Here is a 20456-nt window from a genome sequence, read left to right as displayed (position 1 = left end):
GGTTGGGGTGCAGGAGGGGTGTGGGGTGCAGCAGGGGGCTCAGGGCAGGGGTGCAGGGTGTGGCAGGGGGTTCGGCTGCAGGAAGGGCTCTGGCCCAGTGTGCACCAGGGGCAGCACAGGCTCCCTGCCTGCCCGCTCTGCCTCTGTGCCACCCTGGGAAGTGGCCAGAACCTGGGGGAGGAGGGCCACAGGGGTCTGTGTGTTGCTGTTGCTTCTAGGCACCTTCCCCAGCAGCTCCCATTGGCCGGGAACGGGGAACCGTGGCCAACGGGAGCTTTGGGGGAGGTACCTGGAAGAGCGGCCAGGGCAACACACAGACTCCCTTCCCCCCACCCCAGGTCCCGCACCAGGCCGGAGCTGCTCTAGGTAAACGCTGCGGGGGGCGGGGGTGCTGCGGGGAGCTGGCGGGCAACCGGAAATAGCCCTGCGGGCCGCGTGTTTGGGCCCCCTGATCTAGACCATCTCTGACAGGTGTTTGTCTAACCTGCTCTTAAAAATCTCAAAGGATGGAGATTCCACAACCTCCCTAGGCAATTTACTCCAGTGCTTATTCCAGTTAGGAAGCTTTTCCTAACGTCCAACCTAAACTTCTCTTTCTGCAATTTAAGCCCATTGCTTCTTGTCCTACCCTCAGAGGTTAAGAACAGCAATTTTTCTTCCCCCTCGTTGTAATGAAAAATGCTAGAAATGCCCTTGAAACTGAAGTCATTTAGATGAGATTCCCGGATGGTACAAATTATCACAACTACAGTGATTTCAATGAAGCTGTGCTGATTTACATTAACTGAGAATCTGGCTCATCTATTCATAGGGCAGGTACAGTATTAATGGAGACAATGTAAGTTTACCCACTCTAGCCTTTGCCTCAATTCTGACCAGGAGGGAATGCCTTTCAAGTGAAATGGTAGTTTTGAACCCACACACGTTTCTACACTGCTTAACTAATATATTCATGCACTGACTTCTGTCTGTTTTGGGGATATATAATAAATGTAGCATCCAATACATGCAGAAGTCAGAAGACTAAAAAAAAAAACAAAACAAAACAATCCCCCCCCTCCCCATGCATGGGGTGTATAACCCAGGAATTCAATGGAGAAAGAAAAAACTCAGAATATTGCCTTCAGCCAGGCCACCTTGGGCTGTTATCACATCTGGTTTTATGAGATAAACAAAGTTGGTTCTGGTCAGTACTCTGGTATGAGACCTCCAAGGAAAAGCTAAGCACCACAGGAACTGGTGTTCATGATTTAACAAGTAATATACTTTCTCTCTGAGTCAGTAATGTACCTATGCCACAGGATACATATAGAGAACACTGAGTTGTTGGAGGTGCCATATTTTGGATCAAATGTAAAATGAAGTTTCCAATTAGCTGTGAGAAGAGGGCCATTAGATGTGGTGTCCTAGCCAAACTTTTATTTGGGCATTTATTTGAGTTGGAAAGTTCAGATTTGTAATCAGCTCAGAATCAAAACTTCCTTAAAGTTTTGGGATGTTCAGATTCAGTGTTATGTAATTTGGTTTATTATACCTAGAGGCCCAAATTACAAATTCAGATCAGGATCAAATTACACCAGAGTTCTGTGTGATCCAGAGCTTGTGTTTCAGGGTCCAGCCCAAATCTGGTAATTGTAATCTGCCTCTACTAGTTCCTGCTAGCACTTTCAGTAGGTATGGTATGTATACTTCTGTTTGTATCCTAAACTGCTTTGTAGTACTGTCATACAAAATTACGAGACCTGCAGTGCTCCACCCCACAAACAATGAGCAGACATTGTGATGACATATTGTGGAGGATTACATGGTTTGTTGGAGCTAGCATCAGTCATCACCATTTGAAGAGGCCTGAATATTGATTTATGGCTATGGAATTTTCTGATGTGCTGATTTTCTATGTGTAGCAGAAAACAGAAAAAAATAAATCACCAGAGATGACCACATTCCCATATATGAATACTTTGTAAAGTGATTTGGTGTTTTTCTGGACAAAAGGTACTCTACAAACATAAGTCACAATCATTGATTATTCTAATAAAATTTGTTGTTGGTGCATATTAAGTTCTTGAGTTATAGAAACTGGTGAGTTTTGTAATATTTTAATCTTATAAGGTGAAATTTTGGCTGCATTAACTTCAACAAGGCCAGGATTTCATCTGTAGTACATACAATGCACATATTACACATTTATGTACAATTGTGTTTGTCAGACTCACAACAAATATAAATATTTTTTGATCACTGAAAAAAAATTGCTCTTAGGTTATTAGCCTATTTGAGAATTTCTGTTTCAGCAAGTATTTGATTTAAAAAGATGTAGCAGGATCATGTGACTTTAGCCCTTTTATCAGTAAACGGATATTCTATTTCCCCAACTTCTTGTATTATTTAGATTACATTTTGCATATTTTGCACTGAATTAATCCATATCAGAGCAGGTTTACTTATAAGAATAGTAGTGAGGGTGCTGTCAGTTTTGTTTCTTGTTTTCATCTGCTGTTTTCTAATTCCAACGTAATGTAAATGTTATGATACAAAATGTACTTCAAGGACTGTATGAAAACAAAGAGCCAGATCTGAGGCTAAGTATACTACTTTATACCTTCAAAGACATGAAAGGTCTGATTCTGACCTCACATCTGCTAGTGTAAATCAGGATCAACCTCCCACCTTCCGAAAGTAATGGAGTTAAACCAGTGTGAAACTGGAACAAGTAAAACCAAAATCAGGTTCTAAATATTTAGCCATTGGAGTGGAAACATTTTCTCTGAAGAGGAATAACCCTACCGTTCACTAGCTCGGTCTCTCAAGCCAACCTCCGTTCCCGTTATACTTCTTCAAATCTGTGGCATATGCTACAGGTAGGGGAAGGAGCCTGCACATATTGTTTCTGTTTGAGAAGGAAGTACACTCTGCACTTTCCCTGAACATAAATTCAGTCAAAGTGATATGACATTAATCAGGTCCAGAACCTGGAGAAATCACATAGGGACTTAGCTTCTTATATTAAATGCAGCAACGTATGGCTGGTTAGTTGGTTTATTGAATTTTTGTTTTTAACACTGCCCCTTACAAAATGCTAGAAGCAGGACAAAATAATCTTATTTCTCCGCCCAACCCCAGCTCAGCTTTTCTGCTTAAGCAATTGGGACCATGAACATTTACACTGTATATGCTGCTGCCATACTCTGTATTAGCATAATTCTACCAGATCATGGAGAACAGCAAAAAATAGTACAAGGTATTTCCAGACTTAGAGGGCTTCATAGCATAAATCTGAACCAAAGATTAAACTCAAGCTTCATAAAGCTCTCCTAGCTCTCCGTATGAAGCTATGAAACAATACCCTGGCTTCTAAGTACTTCATTTGGATAATGTGCTCATGTTTTGTCACAGAATTGCAGTGGAAAGCCTCACTTGATCTTCATTCTTAGTCCATATGTACTTTAGAGAAAGGCTAGGGGGAAGCATCATAACAAAACAAGATCCTTGTCTTTCAAACACTGATAATTGACTATTTACATAATGCAAATTGAAACCCCTTTTCTAATGCAAGAGCCCCAGTGCACAAAAGAGTTTCTTGCTCCATTAAAAAGACAATTTTATCCATGTAGCAATGGAAAATATCAAATTCAAGTAGGAAAGTGGGTGCCTTTAAGTATTTCATTTTTTACAGAAATATGTTTTAAATGAAATACTGCCTGACAGATAAATTACATTGGCTTTGCCTATGCAACCGGCTGATTTAGTGCTACCAGCAGTGCAGATGGTTGGCGACAACTTTGTAGGAGCTTAAACATCTTAGTACATGAATGCAATTTTTGCACTAATACAAAACATTTCTAGAGTTATCCCCCATATGTAATGTTTTCCTTTGAGAGAAATGATTTTGCCTCACAGTGAAAAGAGTAATATACAAATTACTTCAGGTAACCTGAAGCCTTTTAAAAAAGAAAAAAAATGCAATTATATCTACTGTCTGCAACTACAGTTTAATGAAAACTGAAGAATGAAATGGCTTTTTTAAGTTTCAGAACTTACAACAGGTCGCTCCTTATTAACAGAGCAGTTGGACCAGAAATTTGTTTTTGTAATTATGTTCTTTGTGGTCTACATAGTTTTAAAATAGTGATGCAAAAAGGGCAGCTGGAAATACTGCTAGCTGCTTACCTAATCCCCAGTGAGAATAAAAATAGATAACAGTAAATGATACTATATAGTCATCTGTAGGAGGTTAAATTAACAGTCAAAGCTAAGAATTTTGTTTAAAGAAGTGGTATTCTTCACTGTATACATTAAAAGATGGGAGATGAGATAGCAAATATCATAGGGAATCCCCTCTTTGATTATGTGAATGAAAAAAATGTATCTCATGCCTTGAATCAATAATTATCTGATCTTGTAATAACAAATATAAATCAAATAATGGTCTCTACCACAAAAGTGCTTACAACAAACACGAAAAATAAAGTTTACTAATAAGACAAAATAGCAGCTTAATGAATGATACTAATTCTTACTTTTATGCTCAAAAGAAATCACCCCAATCAGATAATAAAACTAAGTGCAAATTGAATAGACTTAAATGAAGGTCAAGGGGACTATCACTTTTCCAGCAACATTTTACTTGCTACAGCTGATGTATGTCCCCATTTAGCAATATGACAGGTAAGAAAAGGCAGAATTCCTTTGATGTCCCCCAAGTAAATTTCCTCTGGATTGGCAGGGAAGATGAAGATGGTAACTGTAACAAAAATAAAGCAAGCTTTAGAAAATCCAGAGTTGAACAGGTTCCTTCCTGGCATCTAATCCTTTATCGCTGATTCACATCTCCTCTAGATTTTCCAGTGCATCTTTTCTTGTCTATTTAGGTTCTAGGATGTTGTGCTGGCACCCACCCCCCTAGTAATATGGTGCCTGTCTTCTAGACTGTAAGCTTTTGGGGGAAGAAGCAGTCTTATGGGTGTCTCAGATATTATTGACTTAATATTAATTGTCACAGGCACAGTTGTGGCATTAGACCACAGTCAGCCGTAGGTGGCAATGCAGAGGCACAGCAAACGAGTGAGAGCTCCTAGAGGGATTACATCTCAGGCAGATACTTCACACGCATGGCCACTGTGCCAAACTCAAAGGTTGGTGCAGAAGCCATGCTCCCCTGCTTTATCTGCCTGAGACATAACACGTCACAGACCCTCCACACCTACATTGTAAGTAATTTTACTCACCACCGTAATACCTCTAGCATCTGTGTTCATTGCAAGGTTCTTTGTCTCTAGTATGCCCTGTTGACCATTTTTTTGGCTCTATCATGGCCTGTTTCTTGCTCCATCTTCTGTAGCCCCACCTTCCAGCCTGCTCACCTCTTTCTAATGTTGTTACCCTTCTGGGGTAACAAAAGTTTAACTAGAGAATCCAAACAGAAGCGCCAAGTCCCTCTGGAACTACACTGAAGTTCCCTGCTCCTCACCCAACTACCACAGACTGCAGAGTTCCATCTTTGTCTGAGCACTGCCTGCCAGGTTTTTTTTTCCTAGAGTCTCTTCTTCCTAGCAGCTTTTCTGACTGACTCCTTTCTCCAGCTACTCTGGTAGCTTCTTCTAGGAACTTCCTTTCTTCTAACTGACCCTGTCTCAGGGCCTAATCTACATCATTTTGTGGTCCTTGCCATCCTAATTTCACCAGGCCCTTCTCAGAGAAAGGGAGGAAACACCTTTTTTTTTTTTTTTTAAAAATATCTCTTCACTCCCTGAGTTCTCTTCCCCTGCCTATGTAGTCCGCCCTGACCCTTTCACAGCTGGGATCACTCATTGTAATTGAGTCACCGGCTCTGTATCAGGTGAGGGTTAGCTGCTAGATTAAAGACAATGCTGAACCACTCTCCTTAAAGGGCCAGCCAGCCACTCACACACATACACCCACTCAATATGGTAAAATCTCGGGACAGTGGGAGTTACAAGGATGCTGGAATAATTTTTATAGTGGGGGTACTGAAAGCCATTGATCCAAACTGTAAACCCTGTATATAATGGAAACCACTTCCAGCCAGGGGGTGCAGGAGCACCCCTAGTTCCAGCACCTATGGGGAGTTATATTCCTACCCTCTCCTTGATCCCTGCCACCCCCTGTAAGGAAGGCAGCACCGGAACAGGTCTAGTCTGGATTAGTTATGCACTGAGGGGGACCCAAGCAATGCCACCATGTCTGGCCCTGGATCTGGTGCACAGGTGATGTAGAGGGAGATTACACCCTTTACTTGCTTCTCTCCCTATTTTGAGGCCCAATTGAGCCCTAAGAGCTTAAACATGTAGAGTTTATCATAGGCTTCACCACCATTTGAATTACTAAATACAGGGCAGGATCCTCAGTTGGTATAAATTGATGTAGCTCTATTGAAATCAGTGGAGCAACATCAATTTACATAATCTGAGGCTCTGGCCCAGAATGTTTCTTTTTGCAAGAAGACACCAGTATCATTAAGCAGAGCTGGTATAAATGTAACAAAGTGTAAAGATGACATTTTGCGATGGGATACCACATAGGAATTAAATCTGCAACCAACAGACTATTTCCTACAATTATACATGGAGTAGCAGGCTAACTGGTCAAGAAAGTAGTAAACAAACCCTCAAGACTTGTGAACTCTGTCGTTCACCTTCCTCTGCACTGTCTTCAACATGCCTAGCTTTACGGAGAGCAAAGAGCTAAACTACAAAAAAAAAAAATCTGAATGCATAACACCAATCCAGCAATCTGAATGAACAAAACCAATTCTGATTTGACAAAAACCAAAAGCCAGATGAGCTACTGCAATGCAAGTTAATGTTCACAGTGAGATCACTGTGTCTTGACCTCATTCTAGGGATGGAGAGAGGCTGTGGCCAGGTTATGTGAGGCCAACTTACAGTCAGACAGTTTACTGTCTCACAGGGACCTCCACCCTGCAGCTGAGCCTGGACAGTCAGACTCAGGCTAGCTCTGCTCAAACTAGCATGCTAGAAATAGCAGAATGAACTTTGTGACACAGGCAGTGCCTTCGACTAGCCTCTCAAGCCCAAGCCTACTTGAGCCCTTAGCTTTTGCTACCACCCATGCCACAATGTCAACACTGCTACTTTTGGCACACTAGCTGAAGTGGCACAAGTCTGTCTACCTGGGCTCAGAGGCATGCTCCCAGCCGCAGTGTGGACACGCCCATACACTAAAGGGCCTGATCTAGAGCCAATTGAAATCAGTGGAAAGACTCAGAGAGATTTTAATGGACTCTGTCTCAGGTTCTAAGAGAGGAAGAAAGAGTGTACAAAAGTGGATTAAACCCATAAGTACTTTTAAATTTTTTTCTGAAAATATTTCAGAGACTAAAGGGAGCATGGAATTGGGACTTCAAATCAATATTTTAAAGTTCTTTTCAAATAGTACACCAGGCACTTCCATTGCTAGAATTCTTACCTGTTAGCTGTCACATTTATACCCCACTATCTTACACAGTTTGAGTGCATCTGTTTCTCTTTATCTTCATATCTAATGGACATTTACTTTAAAAAAAATACTTCCCCAAACTTTCCCAAGAGACAGAGGAGAGAGTGTTTGCCCCTAGCATTTAAAGTTTATGTTTTGTATTTAAAAAGTATTGGAGGCACTGATATGCCATTTTTTGAGGATTTGATTTGTTATATCTGAGATCAGTTATGAACAGGAGAAAGCCACTTGATTTGGTGCCTGGAGCAAAGCTAAGTGGTTCAAGAAAAGGCTAAACATAAAGCAAATGAAAAATCACAAGACACAAAAGTGATGCTGTGATTTAGCAATGGACAAACCTTGAAAAAGATTCAGAGACTTGGTTTGGTTCCTACAAATACTCAGATGTTTGTTTACTTATCTGAGCCACTTGCATCTCTACTTGGGGCTAAATCCTGCTTTCTGTAGCATGGATGCCCTGGGGAAGGAAGGAGTCTCTCCTTTTCCCCCCACTTGTGCATCTACAGGCATGATTACTACCTAGCACTTAGGAAAGCAGGGGGTGGGGGTAGCTGGTTAATATGCCTATTAGCATCCCATTGCTCCAAGTCACCAGCACATGCTAGCTAGGGGTTTGTCCTGCTCCTTTTTAAAGGAATAGTAATGTGTGCCACACCAATTATTTTCCAACCCCATGTCTGCCTGTCGTAAGCCACCATGCCCTTCGCTGTCAGGATAGTTCTGATTAACCAAATGAGCTGTGCACTGCTCTCCTTCCATTTGGCTCCAGGATGTAAGGGCAGGATTTAATATTTGGTTAGGACCCACTCGAAAAGACTTAAGGCCCAGCTTGAGAAAGCGTTGGTTGGGATGGTTGCAGGGGATTGGACTTCCAACCCTAATATTCTATGATTCAAACAGTATTTTGTCACTTCCATTTCCTGTCCTGGATAGAACCACACCAGGAGGAGCAAAGGCACTCAGAAAGGAAAAATAACTATTCAAAAGTATATTAAAGAAAAATGCTTTGGGTCTGAGCTCACTTCTTATTTCATTCTATGTAACTGGAACTAAATCTAAATGAGATGAGCATGACATGGCTGCTTTACTACAGGGATTGAATTGGGGAAAAAAGATATAGTAATGGTCTTCCAAGCTCTACCTACCTGAGACACACCTATAAGAAACACCACTCACCAGAAATCTTTATGATGTGATAATCCCCCTCTTTCTTGAAATGAAATAGCTAACAATGTTGTCATTTTAAATGATCATTAGCTTAAGGGTTAATGGCCCATTAAGATGGATAGGGCTCTTGTTACAAGCAGTCAGCAGACTAAGGGCTTGGCTACACTTGCAAGTTAGAGCACATTAAAGCAGCCCCAGGCGCCCTAACTCATGACCCATCCACACTGGCAAGGCACTTAAGAGTGCCTGGGCTCTGTGGCTGGAGTGCTCCTGGTAATCCACCTCCACGAAAAGCATAACGCTTGCTGCGCCTTGGCTGAAATGCCCCAGCGTCAGTGTGAACGAGGTGTTTCATTACTGCGCTGTGATCGGCCTCCGGAAACATCCCATAATCCCCTTAAGTCAAGTGGCCACTCTTGTCATTGTTTTGGAATCAGCTGCAGGAATGCAGATACGCCTTTTCAAAGCTCCGTTTCTGGCAGCTGGCATGCTTATCTGCTCTGGGACAAAGCAACCATTAGTGTGGAATGTTGCTTGCTGTGAGTGTGTGCCAGAGAGAGGTGGTGGTGGGGGGGTCTGCTGCTGTCTGAGTTTACAAGACAGCATGCTGACACGGTCTCAGGTCTTCAAAAACCCACTCTCTCCCCCCCCCCCACGTATACACAACACACTCCCTGTCACACTCCACCCCACCCCTCCCCATTTGAAAAGCACATTGCAGCCACTTGCATGCTGGGATAACTACCACAATGCATTGCTCTCTGTGGCATTGCAAGAGCTGCTAATATGGCCACTCCAGTGCATTTGAATCTGACAGTGTGGACACACTGCAGTGCTTTCCCGACTGTGCTCTCTGAGGGCTGGTTTAACTCACAGTGCTCTACATCTGCAAGTGTAGCCATGCCCTTAGATAGACAGCATCAGTTAATGCTAATTTCACCTTTTAAAGATTATCTTTGCATTCATAGGGGCAAGAGTATTAATGTATTTTACATTAATTCTTAGACCTGTGGTGGGCAACCTGCGTCCCACGGGATCTGCTGGCAGGTTGTGGGATGTGCTGGCTGCCGCTTGCCACAACTCCCATTGGCTGGGAGTGGCGAACCATGGCCACGGGGAACTGCGGGCGGCTGTTCAAATATAAAAAAACCGTCTGGTGGCCCACCAGCGGATTACCCTGAAGGGCTGCCTGTGGCCTGTGGGCCACAGGTTGCCTACCACTGTTTTAGACTCTGGAGGTTAGGGTTTGATAAGGATCTGCTTCCAGATAAAAGTACCAGCTCACTAAGTCACCCATAGCTGTTCCAGTTCAGCCCTTGCATGTTGTTATATTCAGTGGTGCTTGGGAACTACTCAGCAGGATGCTTGCTGAAGAAAAGCACAGAATCAGCACAGGAAACAAAACAAAACACCACACCCAACTATTGGCAGGACTCCGAAATAACGGTATGCGTGGCCCCTTTTCTACTTTGATTCAGCAGGCATATCTAAGATTATGTGTGTTGTGTCTGGCACACCTAAAACCCACAAAAGAGAGAGCAATTCTTAGGATTTCACTGTGTAGTGCTGAATTAGTAAAATTATTGCACAAAACTAACATGTATCCTTTTCTTTTCCAATGAAAAAAAAAAGACCAACAGTAACTATTGTAACTATAACAAGAACTTGCAGCACATATTACACATGGTAATGCCAGTGGCAGTCCCCATAATGAATCTCAAGGAGATGTTCAAGACTACGGCCCCATTCTCACTTTCTCCATTCTTATACTCAGGGAGGCTGAAGAGAAAGGTGGCTTTCTGCTACCTTTGCTCCTCTTGGGTGTAGGGACTACCAGCTACCGGATTGCAGTCCTTGGCAAAATCCTGGGGGTTTCTCTAATTTATACTTTTCTGCAATGACCTTCTCTGAATTATGGCTGCAGACCAGCATAACTGGAGTACAGTCTAACCCTAACTTCAGTTGCTCAGCACCCTGGCATGCCCCCTCCACAGTTAATCCCCAGTGGAGAGATGTGCCAGCTTTTTAGCCCCTCTATACCAGCTCCACCAGCATAGAAAGGCCCCCGGGAAGTCCTGAGTTGGAGCCTGTGAGCCCAGGCAGGCAAAATCTGAGAACTGGAAGGAGATGATGGAATGTTGGATGCTAGGTAGAGTAACTTAAATATGGTGTAAATGACACATTGGAAAGTTGAGGTAGCTTACACCTTCCTGCTGATTGCTTTTCCTAATACAACTCTGCCTTGCTCACTTCTCAACATGCAAGTTATCCAGATTTGGCAGTCAGGTAATTTGACCACTCCCCTGAGCTCAAGTTCCTCAGATCAAATAGAGGACCCATTTTAATCAAGTAAGAAAATGTCTGTGCACATCACTCAGGGAAAGCTGCCAGCAAAAGCCATGATTCAACACAGCGAACACAGTTCTGATCTCAGACCTTAGACATCATTTAAATCCCCCCCCCACCGCCCAGTCAAAAAAACAAACAAAACCATAAGACATACCAAGATAAAAAAAGGTAACAAACCTGAAAAGAAGAAGCTGATCTGTAGTTTAGTCAGCAATGGGACAGGACTTAAAAATAAACTGTGTTGCACTATGTACCACAAGCTGTGTTCCTCAGTGTGGATCTGATACAGCAAGGTGCTAAGCCCCTTGAGGTCCACAGGATCTTTCTGGATCAGGCCCTCAGTGAGCCAGGGAATTTCAGGGTCTGGGTGTGCCCAGCAGCCTACATAAAGAGTCTCCTTAATGTTGACTATTGCTGAGTCCTATGTCGTCCCTATTGTGAGAAACGCAATAAACAGATAAAATTTACTGGGAGCATAAAACACAAGCTTGTCCTGAGAGACAAGATGGATGAGGTAATATTTTTTATTGGACCAACTAAGGTTGGTCCAATAAAAGATATTACCTCACCCACCTTGTCTCTCTAATATCCTGGGACCAACACGGCTACAGCAAACACTGCAAGCAAGCTCCTCCTGAGGCAGTAAGCCTGCTGCCATGTTGAAAAAGGAACATGAAATGTGTATAGTCTCTTTGGCTGAAGCTCTGAGCCTGTTGTGAAGGATTACTAGTGCCAATGGACTTCTTTCCTCCCTTTTCCCATACAGCAACTGGATGTGAGCTCCCTGAAAATCAGTCTAGCTGGCAAGCGCAAGCTCAAATATCTGTGTGCCAGCAATGTAGGGCTCTATCTGTGCCACTTCTGATCCATCTGCAGAACACAACACATGCCAGTTGCTGTGCTCAGGGTGGGCTGGGAGAGGGAATCCATTAGAGAACAAGTCCATAGCATAATTAAAAAACCAACATGTTTTTTTCTTGCTGCCCTGATTTTTTTCCTCTTTAGTTTAAAATTCCTCATTTACTTTAATCAAACTCATGTGAGATTTAAAAGCTTGGTGAATTTAGGATTCTGTTATATATAAATAGGATTTTTTTTTAAACCGAGAAAGGGTGAGGATTAGCTTGCCAAGCAGGTTTTCCCAAGTTCTCCTAGCTCTACGTTATGTGGCTCTCTGTCTGGATCAAGTTCCAAGCTTGAATTCCAAACGACCTGGAAGGAATCCTAAACTAATGTGGATGCCGGCATTTCAAGGCTTCAGCTCCACTGATAGTGACAAGAATGAGGCACAAAAACTAAAGGAGACAATTAGGCATTCAAAATTAGGCCAAGGACTGAGATCTACAATTGTCTGAATGACCAAAAAGGCTTCCACATTCATGCTACCTAATGTTGTGAGTCTGTTCAAATCCTCAGAGCATTTCAGGTAGCACAAATGAGTGGCATTTTAGAGGGAAGTAAGTGACGTACTGTACACAGACTTGTTTTTACTTACATACATCTGTATAGAGTACAAATAGGTTTCTGAATATCTTGATTCAGTACTTCTTTCTAATGCCAAGTATTTTATAAAGATATGGCTGAGTCCACTTTCTCTTCCCAGTGATCGAATTACACAGGACAAATCTCCGAAGAGGGGTTTGTCACAGGGCAATCAATGTCTGGAAGTCTTTGCCTCCAGAGGTGCTAGCAGAAACAACCTTACTGCAAGCCAAGAATAAACAGACAATTATCTGGAAAACAATTGTATATTGGTGCATGGGATTAGGTTCTTAGATGTCAGTGTTTCAGTAAGTGGCGTTCTGCATTCTTAGTGAATACTGAAAAAATGTTCCTATATGTTAGCAATAATATGACAAAATATAACTACATTTCAGTTTATCTAGAGGATCTAAAACTGCTTTCCAAAAAGTTTATACAGTCACAGTTCAAATTTATGGTGGAAAGTGGACGGTATTCTTCCCCAGTAACATTATAAAACAATATTTAGAAGGGAAAGTTAAGAATAACTTTTCCTTTCAAAATTACACGAGATGTTTGTGTAGGTGGATGCAGTAAATGAACCTGAATTTGGCCAACACACCAGAGTTAATCCCTCTGCTCTTGTGGAAAATGCAATGGACCCTTTTAATGACAATGGACCAAATTCTGCTCTCAGCAACACTGGTATAATTTTTTACTAATCCATTGGCTCCAATGACTGACTCAGGAGAATTACTCAAGCTTGTCTTTGAGATCAGAATCAGCCACCAAGAGGTCCTTGGTTTTATATCTCTTCTGCAAGACTAATATCAGCAACACTGTACTCACCACACAGATGCATTTGTTCATTACTGCTTCAGAGGGAAGCATGATACTCAGTGAATCATTAGCACCCTTGTTCTAATGCACTTCTGATACTCTTGGAAGTCTCGCACCGATGTACTTAAATTCATCCTGCTTAATTTATGAAATCTGACAAGATCACAAGCTACGATAGTGTGGCTTCAGGCCATGATGTTTTGCTGGAGAGGTCTATCTACTATTCAGCTTAAAACACACATTAAACATAAGCACAATTACCAGACCTTGTGTTATTAGCTCCCTCTGAAATATAGACTACTAAACACAGGACTAGAATCTCTTTTGATTTTCATCTATCATTCCAAATAATTTCTACCTTTGCCATTGAGCCGCATGCTACTCATTGCAACATAGTTTGGTAGGCAGCAAAATATAGCAAACAGGCTTCTAACCTACAGGAAGGTGATGCGAAATGGCTGGCATTAGGGAAGCCCGCCACTGGGGAAGGGGCTTTGTGGCTTTGGAAAAATTGAGCTGGGGAGCTGATGCTTTATAAAGTGGGACTGAGTGGATTTTCATCTAGAAATCTAGTTGTAAGTTCCTGCTGCTTCCACTAGCACTAATTTCCCCTCCATACAGTGAACCCCACTCTCTCTGAGGTGCAGTTTCAGGGCAGGAACTGGCAAAACCTATGTGGTATCGCTTCAGGAACTGTGTTTAACAGAAGAAGGGAAACCAGCTGTGCTCACTGTGGGTGGGCCAAGATCTGTAGTTTGGGGGAGCTAGGGAGGACATATGTCAAATACGAGGAGGTTCTTTATGAAAAGGAGAATGTGCCTCATGGACCAGCCATGACATAGCCCCAGATTCATTCCCTTCCCCATTTTGAGCCCCAGTATAATTTATTAAAGGGATGCTGTCAAGCTGGGATCATGTGATGTTTAAGTGTAAATTGAACCAGGCATAGAAGTGACTTGCTGGATGAGTGGCTTGCAACCAAGACAGTCAAGAAAAGTGGTTTACTCATATGTAGCAGACTGACAATGGCTACAGAAAGTACATACAAAATACCATAAGAAATAATAGGGAGCATCTGCAAAAGCAGCAGTGAGGGAAATTGCAGAGGAGTCTTTGATATCTCATATCATGCCATGGCTATGATGGTGGAATAGAATGCTGTGCAAACTGCAGCTAGTTGTGGGGTGTGCTTTGTGAGTTTTATTCCCACTAGGAATGATGATTTTCTTGACAACTCATAACTTAACATAGTATATATGTCACCTATGAGCTGCAGTTGGTGTCCACTATGCAGCATATTCATACCTCCAGCTGTTTTTTTCCCCTGACAACCTGTTAGGGTGGTGGTTGCATGGTGTGCAGTGCTGCCTGTCACCCTGGGACCTTAACTCATAGAAGCAGTTGGGATGCTTTTGGGGTCCTTTCATGGGCATGACCTTGATCTACATGGTGAATTTCTTCAACAGCCAGCATTTGGAATGAAGTAAATTACGTGGTGTTTGGAATGTGCCAGTACTCCCTGTTTTTTCCTATCCTGCTACCTGGGTATCCTACATGGCCTTCTGATGGGCTGCTGCAATTAAAATTCATCACAGGGCTCAGAAAGCCAATGTCAGGAATTAGGGCCTGCAGCAGAGCCAAGCAGGCACAGCTGCAGGGAAATGCTTTGTACACCCACTGAACTGTGGCTGTTACTGGGCTTAAGAGCTGGTCTGCTGACCCTTTCAAGCAATCAGGCACTGAAGCCAATCAGGTAGTTGGCTTTGCTGCACGTCCTGATTCCTGACAGCTACCTTCCTTTGTACCACTTGTTTTATGCTTTCTTAAGCATCACTTCCTATATTGCCTTTTTTCCTCAACACTTCCTCTGTTTCTATAAAGTATCTCATTATGACTTACATTCTAGCCACCTGATGAAGGCTACTTAGGCTCCTTATACAACACTGCAGGACACTTGACATCTCATCTCATATGCTTCTCCTGGTAACACCATGTAGGTTCTCAGAACACTACATGAGCATGTTGTGGTCACCATGCTGGTTCATAGGGCCAGCAAGTTCCAGAATACTGAGCCAAATTGCACATTTGCATGTAAATGAGCATAAAACAAGTTGCAAACTTGGAGTAAGCCACATTCAATTTGCAAAAAAACATTTCCATCTCAGTGGGATATCATGGGAATTATTAGTAACAGACCAATTTAAAGGCTTTTTTAAAAAGGTTATTTGTAACCTGATGGCATCTTCTATCACCAATGTCTAAACTGAAGAAAGAGTGACTGGTTACTTAATTACATGTGAGAAAATAGAACCTTGTGTGTTCCACAAAGACAGCATTTGTGATATGGCTGTTTCTCCTTTGCCACCATTTCATTGTAGCTTTTGGCATGCGTCAGAATTGTGGTTATTAAATTATTATTATGTGAATTCCAGCTGTTGATCATGTGTTTCCAGCTATGAAGACACACAGAGAAACAAAACAGAACTCCCAACAATCCAACAAACAAATACATTCTAGGGCTGCAACAACTGCTTAAACGAATTTCAAACTTCAGTGTCAAAGTCTCTCCAAACTCAAAGTTTAGCTGCCATTTGCCCATTCATCACACTCTAAAGCAGTCAGCTGGGGTGAGCAAGAGGAGCAGGAGTGGCAGTTGGCCATATATGGAAAGTATATGGGACTTTATGATATGTGATTCAGAGTGGTAGCCAAGGTAGTCTGTATCAGCAAAAACAATGAGGAATCCTTGTGGCACCTTAGAGACTAACAAATTTATTTGGACATAAGCTTTTGTGGGCTAGAACCCACTTCATCAGATGGATCATTATGATGTGAGTTGCTCTGAATGCAAGAGATCAGAATAGAATTCCACAACTGGGGGGAGCTGGAGAGCTACTGTATTTTTGGTTTTCAATAAATATGTTAACTACATGAGGGGTAGACATTTGTGTCAGGCAAGGGGGAGTGCAAAGAAACAGCCATATATTTTAGACCAGTCCTTATAAATTACACCCACTCCAGGTTCAGTGCTATGTCAAAGATGAAGCAAGGATATTTTATTAACAACAGAGAAAAAGTAAGTATCTGGGTTTTCTGGAATGAAGGCGAGGTTGTTAACCGATGGGGTGTTTCTGAGTTCTGCTAACTATGAGCCTGATTCTGCCACCCTTACTCATGCTGAGCAGTCGTCCCTTTGAAATTAGTGAGTAAGGGTGACAGAACCTGCCCCTTCAGGTTTCCCAGGGTAGTGTTCATATCTGAAGTTTAAATAAATTACATAGACATTTAAGTCCCTTTCACATGCCACCACATGGCCCTATAATCCTTTCGGCTGTTTTTTGTTTTTGTTTTGATTTGCTTACGTGTGCCATATGCACATTAACTCCAATGTAAAGCGCTGTAATAAATCACTTAATGCCTGCGTCAAGTTAGTTGTTGTTTTGGTGAATTGGGACCATAGTTTGTTCTGTAATAACCCAATAATGGACAGTACAGCCATAGACCACACTGTAATGTATATTGTAGGGAAATATGGTAATAGTCTGAAATGGCAATTCTCCTAAATAAATAGCACATCAACTTACTTAAACCTAATCATAAATGGGACAAATTGGACCCATGTGCAAACAGAAATCTGAGCAGAATGCAGGAGTTAAAGAACCCATTGTTTTCTAGCCTGACCCTGGGTAGAGAAAGCCTTGTGTCAGGTTACATCTGTTAAAATGATTCTAATGCCAGCTCAGTATTTTAATTATAAATATATAAAACATTTAATAAGAAGACAGTCTGGGCTTACTAAGCCTTTAAAAAGCTCAATGTGGGTGGAGTAGGTAGAATGGTATTCCATGTGCCCCGGATAGAGTGCCAGCATATAATGATTGAATGTTTTCCTGTAATAAATTGAAAAAATCTGGTTTGTAAGAATGGATCCAAATCACTTGGCATTAGAAAGGTAATTTGTTACCTAGCTTCCTCTTGGAAACTAACTGATTCCAAGTTTGCTGGAACTTAGCAGGGGCTATAATGTCCAAAAAGAGAAAGAAAGGAACAACTAGGACATTTGTTGCTATGATCTTTAAAAAAAAAAAGAGAGAGAGAGAGAGAGAAGGTATTTGTTTCTCTCACTCTTTTTTTTTTTTTTTTCAGTTTCTCACTTATGGCTCCAAACGAGGTTCAGCAGCCAAAAAGAAAAAAAGAGGTTACTCAGGACAAAAGCCAGATCTATAGCCACCTTCTTTGTACCTTTCCAAATCTCAAGCCTGCTTAATTATGATTAATTGCCACATGGATAATCAGATACAGTTTCAAAAGGTTGGAGATGACAGTCCAAGGACACAAGGGAAGAAGGAAGGTTCGCCTTTGTTGCAAGAAAAAAAAATATCAGGTCCCTTCCTCAGCCCATAACCTTTACTTATTTTAACAATTCCAAACGGAATTAATACCATCAGTATATTGTTCCTGCTCCTGGGAATTGAACTTCAACTGTACAATTTCTGCAGCTGTCAGTTTTTTCAGGCCTCCTGTCAATAAAGCAATGTTGGGGTGCCCTTCTTCTTGAATGAAAGCAGCTTCAAGTTTCTGCTTTATGTCTGTGCTTTCTGGGTGGTGTGACATGATGAGAAAGTACAAAAAATAATAACAGCAGTTAAAAAGCTTCCACTCTTGCCTTAACTGGATCAAATGTAATAGACTTCAGTCTTTTCTCTTTATTTCCTTTGCTTGTTTTAGAAAACACTGTGAAAAGTGCAGGAGTTTTTGTCTTGCCAGCTCTTTCCTCCATTTAAAATCCCTTTGGCTAAGTCAAGGATCACAGTATGTCATTTCCAGCCTAACAGAAGTGTTGGGCCTCGTTCAGCTCCTATTACTAGGAGGCAAATCCCTAGGTTCCAGGCGCCAGTGTTTCTGCTTTTGGCTCCTTTCCCAGTATTGTTTCCTTCATTACATTCCAGAGTGCCTCTCAGCCAGTTAATGTTTGCACTGGGAGGTCCAAATATCCAGCAATCAGCACTGAACTTTTTGCTTTTTGTTGAGAATTGCAGGTTTCAAATGCAATCACTGGCTTTAAAGAAAAACTTACAGGTGAACACAAAAGCACTAATTTCTATTTCATTCACAAACAGTAATATTTGTTTCAGTTTCACCATGTGCACTTGTAAAACAGTTTTAGAAGTGTTCTGGCTTTTAAAGGTCTTATAGTGGCTAGAATTGTTTTACCAATTTTGGAGTCATAATTTTCCCCTCCTAAATGCTACAGCTATATTTCAGCCTAAGAATTGTTACAGTCATATATTATGTGCAGCTGTTACCATTGACAGTACTACAGCATGTGCTCTTTCATTTAAAAAACCAGCAATACAAAAGAGGATAAACTAATCGGAATCAGGTTAAAGGTCATGACATCTAAGGGCTCAATTCTGTCATCCGCATACATAAACAATCATTCCTTACTCCTTGTGGCAGATTTGGGTCCTAAATTTACATCCATACCATTTATTTAGTAAATTTAAGTTTTCTCAACATTATTTAGAGCAAAGGTTCTCAACCCTTTTCTTTCTGAGGCGCCCACAACATGCTATAAAAACTCCACGGCCCACCTGTTCCACAACAACTGTTTTTCTGCATATAAAAGGCAGGGCCAGTGTTAGGGTGTAGCAAGCAGGGCAGTTACCTGGGGCCCCATGCTACAGTGAGTCCTGTGAAGTTAAGTTGCTCAGGCTTTGGCTTCAGCCCTGGGTGGCGGGGCTTGGAACCCCAAGCTTCAGCCCCATGCGGTGGGACTTTCTGCCCTGGCCCTGCTTGGCGAACCCCTGAAACCTGCTTGAGGCCTCACAGTGCGTCCCGGGCCCCTGGTTGAGGACCACTGATTTAGGATACAGTCCTTGATATTAATCATCATGGAGTAAAGTATTTGAATGCACTGGGAAAATCAATGTTGTGAATTTCAACTAATATGCTGAGATACCAAAGGTATTTAGGTAGCTAACTCCAGTGGAAGATAGGCACCTAAATACCTTTTGGGATCTGGGCCATAATGACTTGGATGCATGATTTCAATTCCATAAGAAGCTCAGCTTGGGTCCAATCCTGAAACTTACTGGGCAGCTCCTGTAGGATGCTGAGCACTCTCATTTCCCAATGACTTCCAAATCAATGGCCCTGGATGTCTCAAGTTGGGCATTCAGGCACGGAAGCATCCACAATGAGTAGTCACTTTTGAAAATATAGGCCTCTTGCTCGTGCCATCAAACTTCCAATAAAAACAATGGGAAAGCTTTGTGTGTATTGACAAAGGATAGGGCCCATATATTATGAAGCTAAGATAGCATGAGATTTTACTGTACAAACCCTTTAAACTAAGGGCTACTTTCACCACAATTCGTTTTCTCTGGAGTTTACTATGAAGTTTCAAGAAGGGTTTTCTATGAAATTTCCCTGTCTCAGCAACCATGGGACATAAGGCTGATTAAGTAACAAAAAAGTCCACCACACTTCCCTGTGGAACAAAATAATACAAGTTGGTAATTCCTCACTACCTTTCATATAGCCTACAGCTATACCGCAATCCATGACCGTATGTCATATGATTGGTGTCATTGTGTCCTATGGGTGCTAGCTCACAGTGATGATATCAGGTTCATGGAAGTGAATATGCTCATAGAAAATACTAATATTAACTTGGTCTAAATAACAACCCTGCTAAAGGAGATAAACCAAAAGATGAAACACAATGGATTCCAAGTTGCAATATGCTTTCATTTTTGTTAAGATCATAGGCATTTTATAGGTTATTGATAATGAGGCTAACATAAAGCAGAAATAATTTGATAGTATATAGGTCAGGAATGTGCCTAGGATATTCCCTTGGCAATGATCTGCCACCCTGCTGCAAATAGTCACAAGTATGATTTTCTGGCATAACAAATTGCTGGCAATGATTTTTTTCTACCTTTCTATCAACAAAACAACAAGACACTCAACTATGCTTTTTCTACTTATGCTAGTTCAGTGCTATTCCTTTTCAATGCATATCTTTTTACAAGATAGGCCAAGCACAATACACTTTGCTTTATTCATACAGTACCCATTGCTTACCCTCTTTGACATCAATTTGCCTTAATGCAGAGTGTCTGAGTTCAGTACATTTAGGTGTAAAAAGCACA

Source organism: Eretmochelys imbricata, chromosome 7 (assembly GCF_965152235.1).
Source record: "Eretmochelys imbricata isolate rEreImb1 chromosome 7, rEreImb1.hap1, whole genome shotgun sequence".
Lineage (NCBI taxonomy): Eukaryota > Metazoa > Chordata > Testudines > Cheloniidae > Eretmochelys > Eretmochelys imbricata.
The sequence above is the reverse complement of the archived record's forward strand: the minus strand, read 5'-3'. Positions refer to the sequence as shown.